The sequence below is a fragment of the Pipistrellus hanaki genome (genome assembly GCF_964339955.1).
Source record: "Pipistrellus hanaki genome assembly, chromosome: 12".
Lineage (NCBI taxonomy): Eukaryota > Metazoa > Chordata > Mammalia > Chiroptera > Vespertilionidae > Pipistrellus > Pipistrellus hanaki.
In genome coordinates, this window is record NC_140514.1 from 39086332 (window position 1) to 39107030 (window position 20699).

The window sequence follows — 20699 nt, forward strand, 5'->3', positions numbered from 1 at the left end:
CTCCTTTCCTCCCTTCCTCTCTTCTAAAATCAATTACCGTATTTTCCGGCGTATAAGACGACTTTTGAAATGAAAAAAAAAAAAGCCTGCTCAGATTGGCCAGAGTCAGAGAGGTGGACTATTAAAAAAAGACCTCGTGTTGCCTTGGAAGTGGGGGGTAGTCTTATACAGCGAAAATAGGCCTAAACCTATGTTTTAACCGTAAAATTAGGGGGGTTGTCTTATACGCAGGAAAATATGGTAATAAAAAAACATATCCTAGGGTGAGGATTAAAAAAAGTTTGGGGCACTGGTTAGATAACCTGCAGGAAAAACTTACCACAGATTCATAATGAAAATGATTTGGATTCTCTTTTATAAATTAAGAAATAACGTTTGTAGGAAATTACTTATTGCCTTATGTGAGTCATTACATAGGAACTTTATGATTGGCATAAGAAAAATATTCAACATTAAAGGATAGTGAAGCAGGAAATATCCTTATATTCTGGGTAAGTTTACAATAAGCTAGAATTTCAATGGATTGGGAAAGGTGAATTTGAACTAAAGACTTAGTACTAGACAGCTAATTTCTTAAGACCCTTAGCCCAGTCAAATATGCACTTAAAATCTATTTTGTACTGGATTTGAGGGGCTGGAGAGTGAATAAAATTGCAACTCGTATTCCAGTGCCAAATGTTGGAACCAATCAATAAATCAATTAAAGAGCTATTGGGTGATAAGTGGTTCTCAACCACCGAAAGACCCCCCCACCCCCCCGCCCGCCATAAACTCCATATTTCAAAAGGGTTCTGGCTCCCAACGACCGTGTTAAGTAATGCTAGTTCCTAGGAAGGCCACAGTCTTAGCCCCATGGGGTTGGTGTATTTGTTGTCTCCCTTTACCTTAAATTTATTTCCTTCCTTTCAATTCTATTTTTCTAATTACATTTTATGTATCATTTCAATGAGCCATCTCAAGGCCATTTTGGAAATAGGTGGGGTTAAACAATGATAAAAATTCTAATGAGCACAGCAGCTGCGCTTGAGAGTCTAATGAAGGGCCCAGATAATGAATATAATGCGCTCAGAGCAAGGAGAGAGGAGAGAGGCCCAGAAGACTTCAAGTCCCAGTCAATAGAAAAGATGGGCACAATTTACATTAAACAGAGAACAGAACAGAGGGAATTTCAAATAAAGAGACTGGAGGGAGCCAAGGTACAGAGATAGGAGTAGCTGAGAAGTGTTCAAGGGAAGAAGCTACTGGACAATTCTTAAACACCTCCCTACCACGTGACAGATAATCAGTGAGGCATCTTACACATCTATTTCACGTAATTCCCAGGAAAATCAGCAGCCTAAGAGGTAGGCATCTCCATTTTACAGATGAAAAAATGAAGGCTTAAAAAGGTTAAAAGAATGCACCAAGAGGAGTATATTCAGTACGTGATACCAGCAGGGCGTGGACCCAGGACAGCCTGACTCCCAAGAGTGGGCTTTTTCATCCATGGCAGATGGTGAGGAACTGCAGGGAACACCGCCATTCCTTTATCTTACAGAGGAGGAAATTAAGGTCGGGAAAGATTCATGGCCATATACAGTTACCATGAATGGGCTGGAGCCAGAACAGAAACCCTGGACTTCGAGTCCACTTTCCTTTTTAGCAATTGAATCCGCTGGTGGAGAACCAGCATCTATGAGAACAGAACACAGGTCTGATGCCTAAGGAGGTGAAGAAGGAAAGGGATTTTGTTATGTATCCCCTATATGCTTTTATGTGTTTAATAGAAAAATGGTATATGGAAATGTTTTATGTTTTCATATACAGTATAATATTGTATACAATATTCTGCAATTTGCTTTTTCCTTCAATATTGTTTTCAAGATCTATCTATGTTGATGCATGTGAACCTAGTTCATTGATTTTGACTGCAAAATAATGTGTTTTTAAAAATATTTTTATCGATTTTTACAGAGAGGAAGAAAGAGAGATAGAGAGTTAGAAACATTGATGAGAGAGAAACATCGATTAGCTGCCTCCTGCACACTCCTTATTGGGGATCGAGTCCACAACCAAGGTACATGTCCTTGATTAGAATCGAACCTGGAACCCTTATTGAGTCCACGGGCCAATGCTCTATCCACTGAGCCAAACCGGTTAGGGCAGTGGTTGGCAAACTCATTAGTCAACAGAGCCAAATTTCAACAGTACAACGACTGAAATTTCTTTTGAGAGCCGAAAACCAACTTCTGCGCATGGGCCACGAAGTTTCAATCACACTGTATGTGTGCACCTGCATGTGGCATTCTGTGGAAGAGCCACACTCAAGGGGCCAAAGAGCGGCATGTGGCTCATAAGCTGCAGTTTGCCAACCACTGGGTTAGGGCAATAATGTTCTTACTGTATAAGCATATTTAAATATACTACAATGTATTTATCAATTAAGTCAATGATGGAAATTTGTGTAATTGTGCTTCTGGCTGGTAGGGGAATCTCTGGAATGCCTGTCTATACCCACTCAGGGAATGTAATGAGAAAGGAGGATCAGCCAACCTTTACCACCATGTACATCAGAAATGAAATAAAATGGCAGGTCATTCAGTAAACCAACTTAAATACCCCCTACATATTATACCACAGCAAGTGGTACAGAGAAAACTTAGATGGCTAGGACAGTAGAAGACAGTCAATGAGATAACAGCAAGGAAATCCAAATATTCTTGGAAAAGAACATCCATAGGAATAAAGGGGAAAGTGCAGTAATGCTGACCAGAATTAAGATGAAACACAAAATAATTCTCCTCTGAATAGTAATGACAGGAGATTACATCCTGACATTACTATGGAACCTTTGAGAATGGATCAGGAAGTTTCTACAGACTTTTCAGAGCTATCTGAGGTTGCCCAGAGAAGGGCAAGCTCTGCTTCCGTACTATTCTCCTCGATTTCTTTGAATCTGAATAGACCATCGCTGAAATTTTCCAAGTAAACTTCATATATTATAATAGCGTTTGAGTTGAGTGGAAAGAAGAAATTATGAGAATAAAGAAATCTTGTGTGAGAGTTTGATACCATTCTTAGAGATCCTAGGATGGAAAGATTTATCTTATTCTGCACAGATAAGCCCAATCTTCTAATTTCTTATATGGCCAGAGCAATAAGGACTTTGGTCTTGGATGGCATGGGAGCCTTTATCCAACGCTAGGTCTTTGTGTTTATTATCTCTGGGTTGTAGTAAGGCTAGTGAGGGCTCAAATAACTCATGATAGTTTTCTGGCTCAGTTTCTCAATCAGTAATATGAATTGGTTAAAAACATGCTTCAATTTATTGCATAAGGGTATGAAGAGACATACAGTAAAGTGAAGGCACTTATAGTCAAAGGGTATCATTATTATACAAAAATATTTTTTTAAAAAGCAACTAAACATTACCCTTCATAAACTTTTAAGCAACAGAAATTGTCTGACTTTTGCTCCTTGTAGACCGGAGCCCTTGATTCTCATCCAAGTTACAACTCTCTTCTCCCAACCTTGGAGCCATCATGTCCATATTCTGTGTTAGCCATCTGGATATTCTCCAGATTAGATTTGTGCATGTAACTTGTTCCCGGAGGATGAGTTCCTTCAAGAGCCAGGTCATAAGCAGTGTTTTTTTTGTTTTTGTTTTTTTGAGACCATTCACAGTTGAAATACATGAGCAAACTGTGGGAAAAACAACCTATTCTTTTACCTGAGATCTTTCCCACGTCTGCAAGAAAATCACCCAAAAGTAGATACCATGGCACATTGGCCAATCACCATCATGTTGTTTTAACCAGTCCCCTTGACTAGTTCTCTTGTCTGGTGACATTCCTGAATCGAAGATGTCCTCTTTAGCAGATAAATCTTCCCAACACCTTCCCCTGTCCCCTTTTATGGATCTCAAACACTTTACAACACAGGACTGGTGGCAGAGAGTGGGAGGTTTAGGACATCCTTAGAGTTACAAAGAGGAATGGTATTGAGGCAAATTACCTCATTCTGCATAGGAGACATGGTCAGTTCAGGATTTCCATAGTTTCTTACTTACGTGTCCCTGGGCAAGATACCAAGTGGAAATAAAATGCCTATTCTGGTGGTGCCTAGCACAGCATAAGTGCTCAGCAAATATTTGTGATGATGATGATTATGAATAAGAAGAAAGTGACAATGAAGTTGACCAACTCATTACCACCTTTGCAACTTCACTCTGATTTGGAATGCTACCCTCATTGTTTTGACCTATCCAGGTCCTTCCCATTCTAAAGAGACCCTTTAAGAAATCTTCTTCCATCAGCTCCAGGCACAATACCCCATTTGGTAGTATCACAGTCTATCTCATCCTAATCATTTCTTACGTCTGGCCTCCCCAAGGACATTGTAGGCTACTTAAGGGCCGGACCTTTTTAATCTGCTTTGACCTAGCATGGGTCCGGGCTCATGTTGGCTAAGAAATATCTGGTATCAAGCACAGTCCAGAAGATTTCTATTTCCTGGTCATAGAGTGGTACCAAGCACAGTGCAAAGGGAATTCCTCAGCTGACAGCTGCACCTTCTTGGCTGATCAAATCCTCTGGACTTTATCACCCCATATTACTAAAATGGTCTTATGCTGGCAGAAGGGATGGAAACGAGTAAGGGGTTCTAGACACTGGTTTGAGATTTACCACTTGCCTGGATAATTCACTAAGCAATTATTCCTGCTCTAGATATCAGGGCACTAATTATATTTCCACACTCCCAAGAGGTCCGTAGAGGTACAGCAGAGGTGAGTTCCTCAAGCTTGGCGGTGCTGGCCCAGACGCTCTGGACGGCCATGGGATTGGGTTTAGGGCAGATGAGAGCTGGTAAAAAAAATTATCATGTCCACTGCTATTCTGTAAGCCACTGATGCTTAGGATATGGACCCCATTCTGCTCATACATGCTGCCTCTATTAGCTCTGGAATTCTCTGGCCTGCAAGCACCTTTGAAAATGGGATGGGAACCACAGTTCAACCCAACAAAGGAAGGAAACTTCTGACAAGGTTCTATCCAGAACCTGTCTTCAGCTTTCTCTTGTATCAGCCACATCCTCCTCCTTCATCTTCCTGTCAGGCCGGAGCATAGACACTCTGGCCCTTCAGCTGATAAGCACCCTCAGGCCTGTGGCGTTGGTCTCCTTAGTGATTAGCATGGTGTGGTGGGCAGAAAGGGGCTGCTGACTGATGGTTGTGAGGAAGCATCACCGAAGGCCCTGAGTGTGTCACAGCAAACCCCTCTTCCTAAGGTCTTCTCCAGGGCCTCCCCACCGGGCTCCTTGCTGATCTCTGGGGCAGCAGGACCTGCCTCTCCAGGCGCTAGTCTCTGCTTTCTGTTGGTGTTTCTCCACGCTCTCCAAAAGGCGGAGAATGGGTGGGAAGGCTCAGCCACAGGATATTGGACTGTTTACAGTTGGCCAGGCCAAGATTAGCATGAGCACAACATATGCCAAGTTCATTGGAAGTTACATTTTCCCTTTGTTTACACATTAAAGGGGAGAAGACCAGAAGGAAAAAAAAAAAAAAAAAAAAAAAAGCAGGTGACCTCCTGGTAACCTCGCCCGTCTGCAAGAGGCTGCTGCCCTCACCTCTGAATGAACTTTCAGATTATCTCAGACAAGATTCACCTTGCGCTGAACTTGTACGCCTGCTCTGAAGCCCCCAGTCACGTAGCTGTGATTAAACATTACAGAGTGGCCATAAATTTACAGAAGTATTATTGTGGCTTGCTTTCCTCTTTCTTCTTTGGGAGAGGAAGAGAGCAATGGGTTTAGGGTGGGGGGAAGTTAAAAAAAGGGAAACGCAGTCAAACAAACAGTTCCTTCTCACAGTTCTGAACAAAAGAGAAAACATTGCAGATAGGTGTCCCAGAAAGAAGGGGAAGAGAAATTTGGCCATGTGAGAAGAATGAAAGTTTTAGAAGACCTCAAAAGCCCCAAATTCAACAAAATAGCCACGGTGCTCTGCTCCCATTTCCAGGCAACCTGAAAGTTCGCAGGTGAAAGCGGGACCGGCTCTGCCATGTCCCTGGCCTGTCTGAAGGGTGGCCCTGCAGCAAGACTTCTGCCCGAGAGAGTGATGCTCATCCTTGGGTTTGCCCTACAGGATGGGGCAAATGGACAGGGAAGCAGGCAGGGGAGACAAGGCTGCAAAACACAGTTTGTTTTGTTCTCTGAGCCGCTGTGAGCGAGGAGGACGCCCTAACATCTGGGACATTTAAAAGGAGATTGGACAAAGACTAGACCGTATTCTAAAGGAAACACCCTGAAGCTATACCCAGGAGACTGACCAGATGACCTCAGAACATTTATTTCTATGATTCACGGTTTTATACTTAAAGTAGGAAGAGAAATGGATATTCCACTTAAGTAAAGTTTGCTAAATCCTCTAGGATTCCAAAGCCAAGATACGCCTGCAGACGCCTGTGCTGGTCATTAAACAATGAGACCTCTATAACCAGAAAAGGCCACGGAGTGCTCTATGTGATCCAGACGAATTGTAAGAAGTGGTCAGGAAGCCAGACTGAGGTGACAGGCTCTGGCCAGCAAAGCCACCTTTGGAAAGGAGTCATTCCGTCTCTGGTTACCCTAAGGCAGTGACAGTGGTGCTAAAGAGGCTCATTGTTTCTACAGCTGGCAAGGCCTCGTCCATAAACGTAGCAAAGCCCAGAGTCCATCACACAAGGGAAGCAGCTGATGGCTTAGCTCAGCGCCTACTCTCGGCAAGCCTCTCATTTCTTGTAGGAACCCGCCAGGAGTCAGAAGCTGCCCTTTGGAAATGCTCAGGCGTTGCCTCTGATGCACTGAGTTGAGCTGGGAAGTGAAATGTCCACGCAGCTAGGACAGTCTTGGGAATGTTCACGTTTGCCATGGGAGTTCTGAAGTCACCCTCTGGTCCCGAGGGGCAACCCGTCTCCAAAGCCCTAGTTTGGACTTGGAGAAGAAAAAGAATGGGTTTTTGTCTCTCAAGATGGGTTCTGTGTTTGGTGGTAAGTCCAGGAATGTGAACATATGGAGGCTGGGACATGAGAATCATGGGAGAGCCGTGAGAGCACGCAGGGGGCTGTACTGAATTGGACAGCCTGAAATCAGGCCAACAATCGCTCAACACACAGGTACCAGCCAAGGGCAATGAGACAGACTCAATAGGGCAGCCAGGAACCAGGAAGGCATACACAAGAGGAGGAAAGGCAAATATGTACCAAGAGCTAGAAAACACAAGATTAGATTGTTGGGTGGAAACTTGGGGAGAGGGGAAAGCATAATAAAAGTTGCAATTGTTGAGAGCTGAAAGTGGGCCAGGCACTGTATGAAATTAAGTGCTCTAGGGAACTGTCTCACTTAATATTCATCTAAGAGGAAGATACTATTACTATGCCAATGTTAAAGGTAAGAAAATTGAGGCACAGAACAATTAAGCAATTGCTCAAAACCACACTGTAATAAAGAAGTCAGAATCTGAACCCAGGTCCATATGCTTCTTTGCATTTTAAAATATGAGAGTACAATCTTGAAACTAAAGAGAAATCTACAAAAGTTCATGTGGGTCAGATTGAATGAAATGTCCTCTTCCTTTTCCTACCGTCCTTCAATGCTGCTTAAGAGCTCATCTCCTATAGGAAACCTTGACCACTGCTATCAGCTTCTGAGATTTATCCTTTCTCTGAACTCTGTTTGTACTTATTGTTTATGGGACACAGGAAGCACTGTATCACAACTTTTCTATTCCTCCAACTGTTTGTCCCTCACAACTGAACAACTGATTATGTCAGTAAACTAGATGCGGATATAGAAAGAAACCTAAGTGTTTTGTTTGTTAGCTCCCAGAATAGAAAGTCAATTCTTTGAGGCCTGAGGTCCGCAGTGCCTACTACAGCAAGGGACACGCAGTGGGACCTAAGTATATTTGTGACCAAATTCCCAGAAACCAAAAAAATACCTCAATATACACAATAAGGAAGCATTTTCTAATGAAGAGAGTTGTTCATTAGTGGAATGTTCTAGAGTGGAGGGTATAGGAATATGGATATGAGAGTAGACTGAGCCCTACTTCCTTTGTGTATAATCTCCCCTCCCCAAAATATGTAGTTTTACTGCATTATTTCTTTATAAAACAACATATGCTCTTTGCAAAAATGAAAAAAATTAAAAACCTCTTTAACACAAAAAAGGATAGCAAGGAACCTGTCACCCATAATCTCATTTCCTAGGGATAATAACTGCTGATGATATGGTATCTTTTTTTTTTTTTTAAATCTTTTTTTATTTTATTGATATTTTACAGAGAGGAAGGGAGAGAGAAAGAGAGCTAGAAACATCGATGAGAGAGAAACATCGACCAGCTGCCTCTTGCACACCCCCTACCGGGGATGTGCCCGCAACCATGTACATGCCCTTGACAGGAATCGAACCTGGGACCTTTCAGTCCGCAGACCGACGCTCTATCCACTGAGCCAAACCGGTTTCGGCTGATATGGTATCTTGCATGCTCTTAAAAGATGACTATTTCTCAGTAATAAAACACAAAATCTTTTACATTTTTAAAGACTCTATAGTTTCTATTTTTAATGGCTGTATACCATACAAAGTTGAACAAATACCCTACTGGTAGATGTTTTGTGTTGTTGTTTTTTCCCTCCAACCCTTTACCACTCAATGTCTTGATGAAATACCTGCAAATACATCTTGGTGCATTTCTTCAATGGCTCCCTTAGGAAATGACACATGTTGCACTATAGTACAATGGTTTAAAAGTGTTGACTCTCTCCAGACAGCCCAAGTTGGGTTCCTCGCTCTTCCACTTAACTGCTTTGTGATCTTGGGTAAGTTATTAAACTTCTCTACAATCCAGTTTTATCATCTATATAACAGGGATAAGTAGTACATATATCTTAGGGTTGCTGTGTGGATTGAATAAGTTAATTCATGTGAAGCACTTAGTATCATTCCTTTCACACAGTAAATGTGTGGCAAATGTTAGCCATGATGATGTTGATGTTGATGATAATATGATGATGATGATGACTGATAAACTCCTGGAAGCAGGACTCTTGGCTAAAGCTTTTGGTACCCATTGATGAACTGCCCTCCAGAATGGTGTCTCAATTTACTCTCCCTTTGGTAGGAATTAGAGTGTTTTAATGGAAATACCTGAACAGAGCCTACATGAGCATCTTTCAGAAATGCTAGAGGGGTTATCTCGTTAAGCCAGAAACTTTGATTCCTGTCTACTTCATAGTCCCATGCTTCCTTGCCCTATTCCTAAATCATATACCTGGACTAAAAATCAGGAGAACATGTGGAAAATTTTGGAATAAAATGTTCTAATATTCTATCTAACTGCATTTATATAGTGCTTTGTATTTTGGAAAATGTTTTCAACTTTATGGCACAACACCATCTAACTTATTGGTTATGAGAACTTATACTTTCCAACTGGGACAATTAAGGAATGATTAGGTTACACAATAACTGAAAAGATGCCAGTTTCTAGATCAGATCTTAAGACACAGCCTTACACCCAGGCTGCCTGCACCATTCACCTCACCACTGCCAGATCAAAAGCTCCCTAAGGTTCTCTTATCCTCCACTGTCACTACCAAACATTCAGAAGCTTCCTCTCTTTGGATCTTTCTTACAACCGCTATCTATCTCCACTCTCTAGTAACTCTTGTATCAAATCAACACACAGGCAGGAATTAAGGATATAATCTTGTTACCTGAAGTAGCTTGAAATAGTTGTCTCACTTCATCAAAGATAAGCATTTACTAGAATTTGATAGTGAAAGTTCCCTAGCTGTTTCTATCTTACTTCTCCCTGGTCTAAAAAACACTGAAAAATACCCTCCTTCCTTTAATGGCTGTTTTTAGGTTTCTAAAGAAGTAAAGCTCAGTCCGGTGTCTTCAGGACTTCCCTGCATTCTTCATCTTAGCACTGTCCCCTGCTAGTAGGAAGTATGAGTATTTCACTCTATTGGAAGCTATACATGTTTCAGCCAAAGACCCAATGCAGATCTATGCTCACAGCAGAAAAGAACAAGTGAGTTACTTAAAAATGGGCTCTAGTTACATTTCTGATCATTACAGCATCTGCAGAAGTAAAAGCTTCTGTCACATGGGAGAATGAGTGCTATAATCTGTGTCCTGATGTCACAATCAAGACAAGTAGTGTACTGATAATAATACAATTATGGGAATTTGAATACACTCTTACTAGTACTTAACAATGATCACAATCAAGGCAGTTCCTTTTTCTTAAAATATATGGTACTTAATTTTGGTCTTCAGAGATGAAATTTTCATATTCTTGCTCTTTACATTCAAATACAATGCACCCAATGCTGCTGCTATGTGCAGATTATGCAGATTATGCAGGCACAACTTTTAAAAAATCTGCTATAAATAGTAAGGCTTTCTTTTGATGGGCATCTGGAGTGGTCACCTTCAGGTGTGTTGTTCTTTAGGGTCCTAAACCTTTGCTTGTCCTCAGCCTCCTCTCTCTGGTTTGTTTGCAGGCAATATTTTTAGGCATCTGATCAATTACCCTGTAGGTGAAATGCTAGGAGGACTACGAAGGAAGAAGATACTGTTCTGCCCCCAAGGAGTCTAGAATTTAGTTGGAGATCCAGACCAACATCTTTAAGTCAATAAAAGTACCACCTTTAGGGATGCAATTTTGTTAACTTTGCATTAGTGCTAAATAACATGAGGATATCGGTGTGTGGTAAGGCACGGATCACCACACAAGGTCTAGAAGAAAGAGCAGTGGAAGTGACAATGGCTTTGTCATACTGGACACCCTTTTCCTAGAACAGTGCCTGCCCCGTAGCAGACATCCCTCCCTCTTCTGACCTGCCATCTGTGTCAACGCTAAGGGACCAGGTGTTTTCCAGGCCATCTGCCTTCCCACAGGGCCCCGAGTCATTACAGTTTCCATCAGGTTGTGCAGTTTTCTGGCGGTCTCCCCAGCGGGGCTAAGCCTCAGCTAACAAGTCAGTGTGTGCCGCTTCTCCGGGGACAGTGTCCCTGGGAGCATGTTGTGCGCATCTAAGGAGGCTGGGATTTCTGGTGGGAGGGGGGAGCAGCGAGGCGGCGATGCAGGTCTTCAGGGGTGAACTTGTTTCCTCAGCAAAGCAAGTGCACACCCCCCAATAGACACCCCACGGCTCTCCCCTTTATCATCCGTCTCTGCTCAGGAGAGGGCATTCCTCCGTGAACTCTCAGAGACTATGGCTGGCTTACCAGAGAGCACTTGTAGACAAGGGCATTTCCTCCAAGCACTTTTTCACGGAGTACACATTTGAGGGTGAGGGTTAGGAAAGAGCCACAGGCTGGGTCACGTGGTATCTGTAGATGGGAAGACACCACCGCTCTGCCCTCTCCAGGCAGCCACAGCTCCCACTTGTCAGAGCTAAACCCGGAAAGTGGTACCGTTTTACTTTCCTCCCGCTGCCTCTGAAACGCATCCTGTCTGCACCAACTGCCTGGGCGCCTGCAACTCCTAAGGCTCATCCCTCAGTGGACCGGCTTCACGCCTGCCTTGAGGAGAAATACAGATGTGCCAACAGGTGATACTGGGAAAAGCCATTCTAGTCCTGGACTCAAGGCCTCCATCTATAAAATGAAACTTTGGGGCTAATTGAGTTATTTTTCTTAATTTTAGACAATTGTTTATTTCACTTACAATTTTCACTTTAAATGCAAAATAGCAGATAAAAAGAAAAAAAAATGAAAACATATTATACTGACCCTTTGCCCCATAGAGACACATCAACCTTCGGAATTTCCTTTTAGGTAATTAGGTAAAAAATAAAAACAAACTTAAAACTATTATTTCTCTCCAAAAGAAAAAGTTGAGGTACTTATTTAACAGATGTGTGATCTCCATCCAAAAATGGGTTCTCTATTAATTAACAGCCTTGCTCCATGTGGTCCCAATCCGTTCCTTCTAAAGCAGATCTTTGTTAGAGCACATAACTGACAATGTTCCTTAATAATCATTAAGGTTGCAAAATAATATTGCATGTCAACTGTAATTGAAAAAATAAAATAAAAATTAGCAAGTTAAAAAAACATCATTAAGGTTGCCATAGAAACACAGGGGGCTAGCACCAGACCTCACGGCGGATATGCTGCTGGGAGGGCCGTTAGGGGATGCTCAGGAGAACCCGAGAGAGCTGGCCTTCCAGCCTCAACCTTGCTGTCCACACAGGAAAGCTGGGTTCTGTGCTCATGGTCTGAAGGATCAACACTTGCCCCTGCTTCTCCAAATTAAGATAAATTTCTAACAACTCAACCTGGAGTTGGATGCCAGACTCCTCCCCAGCTGAGTCAACCTTAGAGGAGGCAATACAGCTCAGCACCAAGCAGCAGGAAAGACAGACATTCCTGAACATTCTGTAGGAAATCCACAAACCATCATCACTCCCTACCTGCTCCATTGGGCCGTTCTCCACCAGGTGGACTCCCACCCCAGTCCCAGCAGTAGATTCCACACCTTATAAAGGTGTTCCCTGACACCCCCCCCCCCCCAGCACCGCCCTCCCCTCAGGAGGGCAGGGACCTCAAGACAAAGTGAGCCCAGAGCCTGGCGGGAAACCACGGGGACGTGGGCTCCATCAGAGCAAAGGGCTCGCTGAGTCACCAATGGCTTTGTTGACACAGCTAATGCCACCCCTTGACATTTGAAAAACAATAGTCTGTTAATGCTACAAGAATTAATGACCACTTTAGACCTTCAACCAACCAGCATGTTTTTAATTTTTCCAACCCAGCAGGATAAGCTGTCATGTTTAATCTAAATTGTCACCATCCCAACATTTCACATCTGGCTGTGTGGCAGACTGCTACACGTATTGGGTGAGTAACATCATTGTTGAGGATAAAAGGCAGCACATGAGCTGCAGGAACACAAGTATGAAAGGCCACTGACAATGGGCACCAACCATAGATTGCTTAGGGTGTACACCTGTGCACATCGAGCAAAGCGCACAACCCAGAGAAGACAAATATTTTCCTTCATTTACATTAGCTTATAAAAATGTAAAGGGGAAATAAAAGCCTCTTCAATAATAATAATAATAATAATAATAATAATAAAATAATAATAATAATAATAATAAAAGGCAGCCCGTTACAATAATAAGGAAAGCAATAGCAAGTTGGAGATCAAAGCTGCCTCACTCTCAGCATTCATGAGCTACCTGGATTTCACATCTCCCTCCTGGCTTCGGTAATATTACATGTGGTTGAAACCTTTATAAAGAGTTAAAGAACCATAGGCAGAATCACCCTTTCTCATGTAGAGTCTCATTTTTTCTATATTTGCCTTTGACAGCATTTTTGCTGTTTCCAAAGAAACTTTATAGAAAAAAACCCATACGCCTGAAGCAGGGTCTGAAACTTGACAGACAAAGCCAGCAATGACAACACTGCTTGACCAAGATAGTAACAGCTTGAACCCAGCAAACAGTTAATAAAACACGGTCATTTTCATCCTTTGCCACCTGTCTGGTTGTTTTTCTAAAAGGGTAAAGTTTGTGGTCTGGTAAATTTGTGGTCTGTGGTTACACAACTGATTTTAATCACAGCTTCATTCTGGGGCACCCCGTGATACTTGAGGGTTCTTGTCTGGGTAACCACTCTCATCACTAAATTGTCAAAGCCTGGACAGAAAAGTGAGCTGAAGTGGGCTAGTCTCAGAGCCACGGCTAGACATTTAGCCGGAGCTTCAATTCCAGCTGAACTGAATCAAATTCAAAGAACTAAATAAGAGGAAGGCACCAAGGGGGATTTTTAATGAATCTTCCTCCTTCTCATACCAGGGCCCATGACTGTTGGGGTGGGGCCACTTGGTGGTGGGGGGCCAGCTTACCAGCATCACCCCCAGAAGCTGGACATCGTGTCCTTCACAACCCCTGGGGGGACCAGTCATAAACTGCTTTCCCCTAATTTAGAGAAGAAGCAGACAATTATTTTGTTTTCACTTTTTAAGACAAAAACAAAATTTAGAATGAAATCAGAGTCTCTTCTCTAATCGGGCAGAGTAATTTTTTTTCTCCTCCTCTTTTTCACTTGACTCAGTTTTGTGCCACACAAAACGACTGTGCTTCTCCCCCAAGTTATTTACATACGGATCCTCCCTCCACTAATAGGGGATCTTCCACCCTATCAAGAAAAAATAGTCAGCACTTCTTTAAAAGCCACATTAAAATACATTCTTGCCGGATTCTTCTGTCTTTTCACATAAATATTTTATTCCCTCATTATACTCAAGCTCAGGTGAGTGATGTGTGGGTCACACGTTTGATCTCACCAATGGCAGGAGCCCTCCCCAGTGCCAGCTCTCCTTTGGGGATGGGGGACAAGGAGGAAGGAGAACATTGATGTTCAGAAGCTGCGACTCACCCCGCTCCGTTATTATGATTGGAGACCCTGTCCCCACGCCCCTCCTTCCTCTCTGCTTCCCTCCTCCTGAAGTCCTACGATCCATAGAGGGAAACTGAGTCAGTGCAGTTGCTTCTGGATTCAGCAGGTGCCTAGGGTTAACATACACATTTACCAAAATCCTAATGAGGAACTAATTGCAATTCCACTTCACCACCTGGTCCTGAGAGACTGTTCACTCCCCTCAGCTGTTTGCCAATGTGGGGAGGAAAGGCAGTCCGGAGCTTCCCCTGCCTGGGCGACTGATGAAATGCCACCCTCAGACCTAGTAAAACTGAACTGCAAAGGGTTCCAAGAGTTTGAACTAGAAGACAAAACTGCAGTGGGCCAGGAGATAGGCGAGTGGGGGCGTCTTTAGCTGGAAGTCCGCCCGCCTCCTGAGGGTGTGGCTGTGGAGCTGTGTGAGGTGTGCAGGTGGCCAGCAGCTTGTCCACAGGAAGCCCAGGGCCTGAGGCCTGTGCAGATGCCTGGCTCTGCCCTGAGTTCCAGGGGACTCTTGGCACCATTCCCTGCACAGGGCCAGAGTTCACTGTGACCCCTGCAGGCAGAGCTTTGGGGAAGAGTGTTTCAAAAAATCAACCACTTCACCCTTCTGAACAGAGGCAGCAGCAAACCTGTTTTCACCCAGTGTAGAACCTTCTGTACAGCGAAGCCAGAGGCCCCACATATCTGAGATGAGCTGAAAGGACAGTGAGAAGCCAGCTGTGCTTTGTCATCCACACAGTTCTGCAGACCTGACACCCCAGTCGGCCAGGTGCCAGCCAGCCAGCCATTGCGGGAAGAAGTAGTCTCTGTTGCTGATGTCATAGGGCTCAGTGGGCCATTGGCATCAGGTCGGCTGTGCCTCAAGGTGTTATCTGGCCAAGGCCGCTGGGGACACTGGTGGGAAGAGGGGGAAGAGCACTGGGGTGGGCCTGGGCCTCTCAGGGACCAGCTGTCCCAGAGCATAAGGTGGGTGCATGCTCGTCTTGCCTTCTGTAAGAGCCTGCAAGTTCCCAAGTCTGCTGGAACCTCAGGGCAATGCCAAGGCTTCCTCCAGCCACCAGGAGCGTGCACAGTGCTGTTGGAGAATCTTGCCCTGAGAAGCTTGTCGTATCTGCAGAATAATTAGAGGGAATACTTTCATCATCTTCATTGGCAGTATAGGCGCCTTCGTGGCAGGGGGACACCTTCCTCGTGGTCTCAGTTGAAAACCTCCTGGATTCACACCCTGGCTGGTGTGGCTCAGCTAGTTAGATGTTATCCCGTGCACCAAAAGGTTGCCTGTTCAAGCCCTGGTGAAGGTACATGCCTGGGTTGCAGACTCAATCCCTAGTAGGGTGTGTGCAGGAGGCAGCCAAGTGATGCTTTGCACTCACACAGATGGATGTTTACCTCTTCCTCTTCTCCTCTCCCTTCCCCTTTCTCTGTCCAGAGGGTGTCCATGGCCTACTAGCTCCACTTGCTCCATGCCCAAACTCCTCCGGGGCTCATAGCTGCACCACATGCCTCAGGCCTCTCCAGGCATCACGGGTGGTGCAGTGATGCTGGAGCTCCGTGACACACATGTTGTGAATGTCTTGGACTGTTCAGCCGGGTATCAGAGCTCAAACTGTAGCCTGTAGAAACAGGAATTCCAGGAGGCAGGTCTTGCCAGGTGACAATGAGCCAGCGGTGCTTTCTGTCCACAGCGGTGACGGTGATGTTGACGGGTGGGTCAGGCTGCAGGATTCCTTACCCCTCAAATGTTTGGGGTCTGCTGGACTTGCTGCTGGCACTGGTGGCGATGCACAGGGGCACAGCGTAGAAAGAGTTGTCTCCCTCTGGGACTGCCAACTGGCAGGAGAGCTTCTGGGGCTCCTGAGAATACTGGCACAGCTCCCAGGAGTCTTCCAAGGACCGTACGGAAACGGAAACATCCTCACCAACAGCACCGCCTTGGTCCTCAGGGAGGGAGGGCTCAGAGGCCACCACTCACAGAGGACGTTATTGATGGGGCTCTTCCAGAAGCAGGAGAGCTGAGGCTACTCCGGGGGAACATCCACCAACAGGCACAGCCGCCCTGGTGGCCTTAGTTTCCAGCATCGCTGAGCTGCACGGATCTCAGAAGCAGCCTCCTTCCCCAACCAGCCCGTCTGCGGTGGTTCGAGCCTGTCACCTGACTCCTGAGCACCCACTGGACTGTGGCCTTGTCTCCGGGCTCCCCGCCTGGACAGGCCAGGGCAATGCTGGCCCCAGGCCTGCCGGTCAGCACAGCGCACTCCACCCCCAGTGCAGGGCACCAGCAGGGCGGTGAGCAGCGCGCAGAGGACAGCCAGCCTGCTCCCTCCTCCTCCACTAGCTTATGGCCCCAAAGCGGCAGCGGTGGACAGGGACTGGGCGGGCAGGGCGGTGTCTGCGGGCACACTCAGGCCCTGAGAGCAGCCCTCATCCCCGGGCGGCTTCTTAGGGCCCTTTTCTAGCTCTGAAACACAATCTTTAAATTGCCATGTTGGCCACTGAGAGGCTGAGGTGGGAAAATGAGCCCCCCCCCCCCCCCTTCTGGGAGAGCTGTGCTGTCCCGGGAAGAAAAGCCTTTAGGAACCTGGTTCAAGGTCAGATGCATCCATTTCCTCACTGACTTGTTAATGAAGACCTACCGTGAATGCCTATCATGTGCCAAAGAGTGCAAAGCCGTAATAGAAACAAAAGCTCTGTCCCTGCTTAAGGTGGAACATTCTACCACATGCACTGTAGGCCAGGTTTTATGGAGATTTTAATGAGGCACCTTATGCATCACGAGGTTCCCAGGTGATGTGCAGACTTAGGAATGATTTTCAATCACACAGCTCCCCACTTCTCACTGCAAATTTAGTATGTGGCCAGGCAGCATAACTGGAGGTTACTGTGAAATCAATGTGATTATGAATAAAAGTGTGTTTTATTTTGTAAACCTCAGAGGCTGTGTGAGGGATTTAGAAGACTGTATGTATATCGGTTTGGTTTACCTGTTCTTTTGGTTTACCTTTCTCTGCCAACCAGCGTTACCTTATGCTGCTTACAGTTTTATCCCAGTCATTCTCAATGGTGGATTTTCCCCAAACCACGGGGCCCTATGGCGCCCTAATGAGTGTCTGCCACTGACAGGAGTGAGGGGGGGTGGGGGGAGGCTTCGGGCTCCATTGCTTTGGAATGTGCTAAGCAGGGGTCTTCAAACTACGGCCCGCGGGCCACATGCGGCCCGCAGAGGAGTCTGATCCTGCCCGCCAGGTTTTTTGGGCAGTGAGCGCAGCCGAGGTGTTACAGTAGGAATTAGTAGTTCATATAGTCCGGCCCTCCAGCTCTCTGAGGGACCGTGATCTGGCCCCCACTTTAAAAAGTTTGAGGACCCCTGTGCTAAGGGCATTTCCCTTTGGCCCAAGAAAGCCGTGTCAGAATGAGTGCTGATCCAAACGTGGTCTGGCCTTGGTTGGTACCTCTTTGTAGAAAGATGGCATCTTTGACCTCGGGGGATCGGAAGCATATTTAGATGTAGGGACCAAAAACAGTGTTTCAAGGGAGTAATGGTGGCCACCAGCTACCAACATAGCCTTTTATCTTTGTCTGATTCAGCTCTGAGTCCTTCCTGTAGTCCCAGCTTCTTGGAGCAGGCCGGGATGTTTTATGTCTTCTCATAGAGGTTTGCTTTAATTACTAACATAGAGATAAACTCAAGTTTCTAACACACACAGGAATAGAACAACCCTAGAAAATAATAGCCCTATAAAAAGAGGACTTGGAGTTGCTGGTACTGAGAAGGGATAAAAGAACAGAGTAATAAAAAAAAATTAAATGTCAGTATCAAGCATATTAACTGAACTGACAATCCCTGTGTGAATAATAAAACACCTTCGACTTAATAATACTAAAAATGCATTTGACTTGGATAATAATGGGGGAAATGAACCAAGAATTCGCATCTTGTTTCCGTCCAGGCTTCCCCTCACCTATAATCTTAAGAGAAGCAGAGTTCGAGCTTATTGCATAGTTAGCCTTTCAGGGGTGAATGGAGGGAGATGACTCCCAAAGTCCCCTTTGCACTAAAAGTGAACAAAAAGGCACGCATGCCAGTTGCAGTAGATAATGCGTGCGTTAAATATAAAACAGTTCTTACCAGAGAAGAACTTAAGGCACTCGAAGGAGAACCTTAGGCTGTACAGCAGATTATGCTTCAAAAGATGATTGCAACAATACCTCCCATCCCATAGGCTCTTTTGCCAAAGTAACCTTTCCGCTCACCCATCAAGAGATGGAGTCTACTTCCCCTCCCTTTGAATCCGAGGTGGCCCCAGGACTTGTTTTCATCAGAAGAATATAAGGAGTGATGCTGTATATCTTCTGAGGCTGGGCCTTAAGAGGTCAGATTCTGCTTCACCACTTGGAACAGTCATTCTTGAAATCCATTTGTCAGGTAACGAAGGCTAAGCTACCCAGGTAGAGAGGTAGACGGAGGTACCAGCCTCCTAACAACCCTGCCAAGGTGTCACTTGCGAGTGACACCATCCTGGCTCTCCACACCAGCTGCCCTCTGATTGCAACATCATGAAAGACGCCCTGTAAAGCGGAACTGCCCAGCTGAGCCCTGGCCACATTCCTGACCCACAGAATTGTGAACGAACAGATCCCATGCCAAATGCTTGTTGATTCAAGTCGCTAAGTTTTGTGGTATCTTTTTAATGTGGCAGAATATAATCAAAACAGGTAAAAACCTCCCTCCTAGATAGATTCTAGGAACACGTTAATAATTAGTGATGGGAACTCAGGTAGAGGGAGTTTGAGGCTTCAAACTCACCTTTCTGGTTTCAACAATCCCTGAAAATAGTAAAGAGAGGGAGGAATTCTCTTAGAGACTCCATAGTGATGTCTTGCTAGGATTTCTGTATGGGAGTTCCCGATAGGAAGCCTTCCAGGGGGAACTCGGGGGAAATTGGTTTTTCTCTGTAGGCTGGTAGCTCTTGAAACAGAAACTCTGCATTATTGCCCCAGAAGGGGTTCCAATGATGCTTTTTGCCCACTGCCCACTTCCTGCTGTGGAAAACTGAAGTCATGAATGAGTCACTTTCATTTGTGCTGTTACTGGATATTGAGAATTGCTGCTGGTGCCCGGGGCACAGGCTGTGCCCCGCAGTATCCTCCCTGATGACTGTGTTGCCTCAGCCCTGTGGTAGCCACGCCTCTTCTTCATGCCTGCTTCTGGCTGGGATTCCCTAGCCAGTCAACCCAGCTTGCCCGTAACCACGTCTTCTCTTTCCCTCACACTAGCCAACCGTCCGGTTCATCCGCTGACGTGTAGTTAGAAGACACCTGGCACGTGGAGGGGGCCACTTGCAGGCTTCTTCCTTCACGACCACATCAGTGCCATTGACGGGAGGCTCCCACTGGCCATATGGGATTGATCCAATTTAACGAACAGAAGCACAGGATGAGGGCTCAGGAGAGGCTTTTCCAAAAGGTTTTGTGGACTCTGTGTTTTACGTGTAAAGATTTTGTTTTGGGGCTGTGAACTCTTTAAAACAAACCGTTGAGGTCATTGTTAATGGGACACAGGATGACTAGTCTAGCTTCTGTTAAGACCCACTGCTCTCAGGGAGGTAATGCAGCAAACTGGGCGGGGCCTTTTCCCAATGATGCATCTTTGAAGAGCACTGGCGAATGCCCTATCTCATTCATCATAGAGTCTAGCTTGCAATGCAAATGGGGAGCAGGAGCTGCTTGCGAGGCAGCCACATCTCTCCTCTTGCTGAATAGTGAGAGGGCCATATACTCTCACCTTCTCCCCACCTGCCTTCTAAACACCTCCTCTCTGGCGTGTACAGAAAGTATAGAAAGAAGGATGGGCGTTCAAATTGGTAAGTTTTATTGTTTAGTGTCTCTCCTCTGAGGTCAGATGTGAGGGGGAGAAATCTTGATTCATTTTTGGGTTGCTCTGGGCTAGACACAATTTCCATCATGTCCCTTTGATTTACCACCATACCATCACCCAGTGACCAAGAAGGCCAAAGCAGATACATCTTTGTCTCTCCAACATGTCTCACTCTCCAACTAACACAATGCTTATTGCCAAAACTTAACTTCCAAGAAAGATATCATTGCACTACACAAAAGTGACCAAGGAAATAAGAGCAGCTCTTAAACCTACCAAACAGCAAAAGTTGCAGGATCTGCTAGCCTGAAACTTAAAGAAAGACAGGAACCCTCCTGTAGATAGGAGATATGACCACTGGATCAGGGACAGACACTGG

General features: G+C 45.2%; 1 protein-coding gene and 1 pseudogene across 9 annotated transcripts in view; both read right to left on the minus strand.

Annotated features, from left to right (window-relative positions):
• EXOC6B (exocyst complex component 6B) overlaps nucleotides 1-20699 on the minus strand; it is a 470364-nt gene that overhangs the window by 14989 nt on the left and 434676 nt on the right. The gene's annotated exons all lie outside the window — the stretch shown is intronic.
• Nucleotides 15831-19642, minus strand: LOC311631109 (interleukin-6 receptor subunit alpha-like; annotated as a pseudogene). Its single transcript has 3 exons — nucleotides 19535-19642; nucleotides 19250-19269; nucleotides 15831-16679 (listed from the first exon to the last, which is right to left on the minus strand). The product of its transcript is annotated as an interleukin-6 receptor subunit alpha-like (transcript).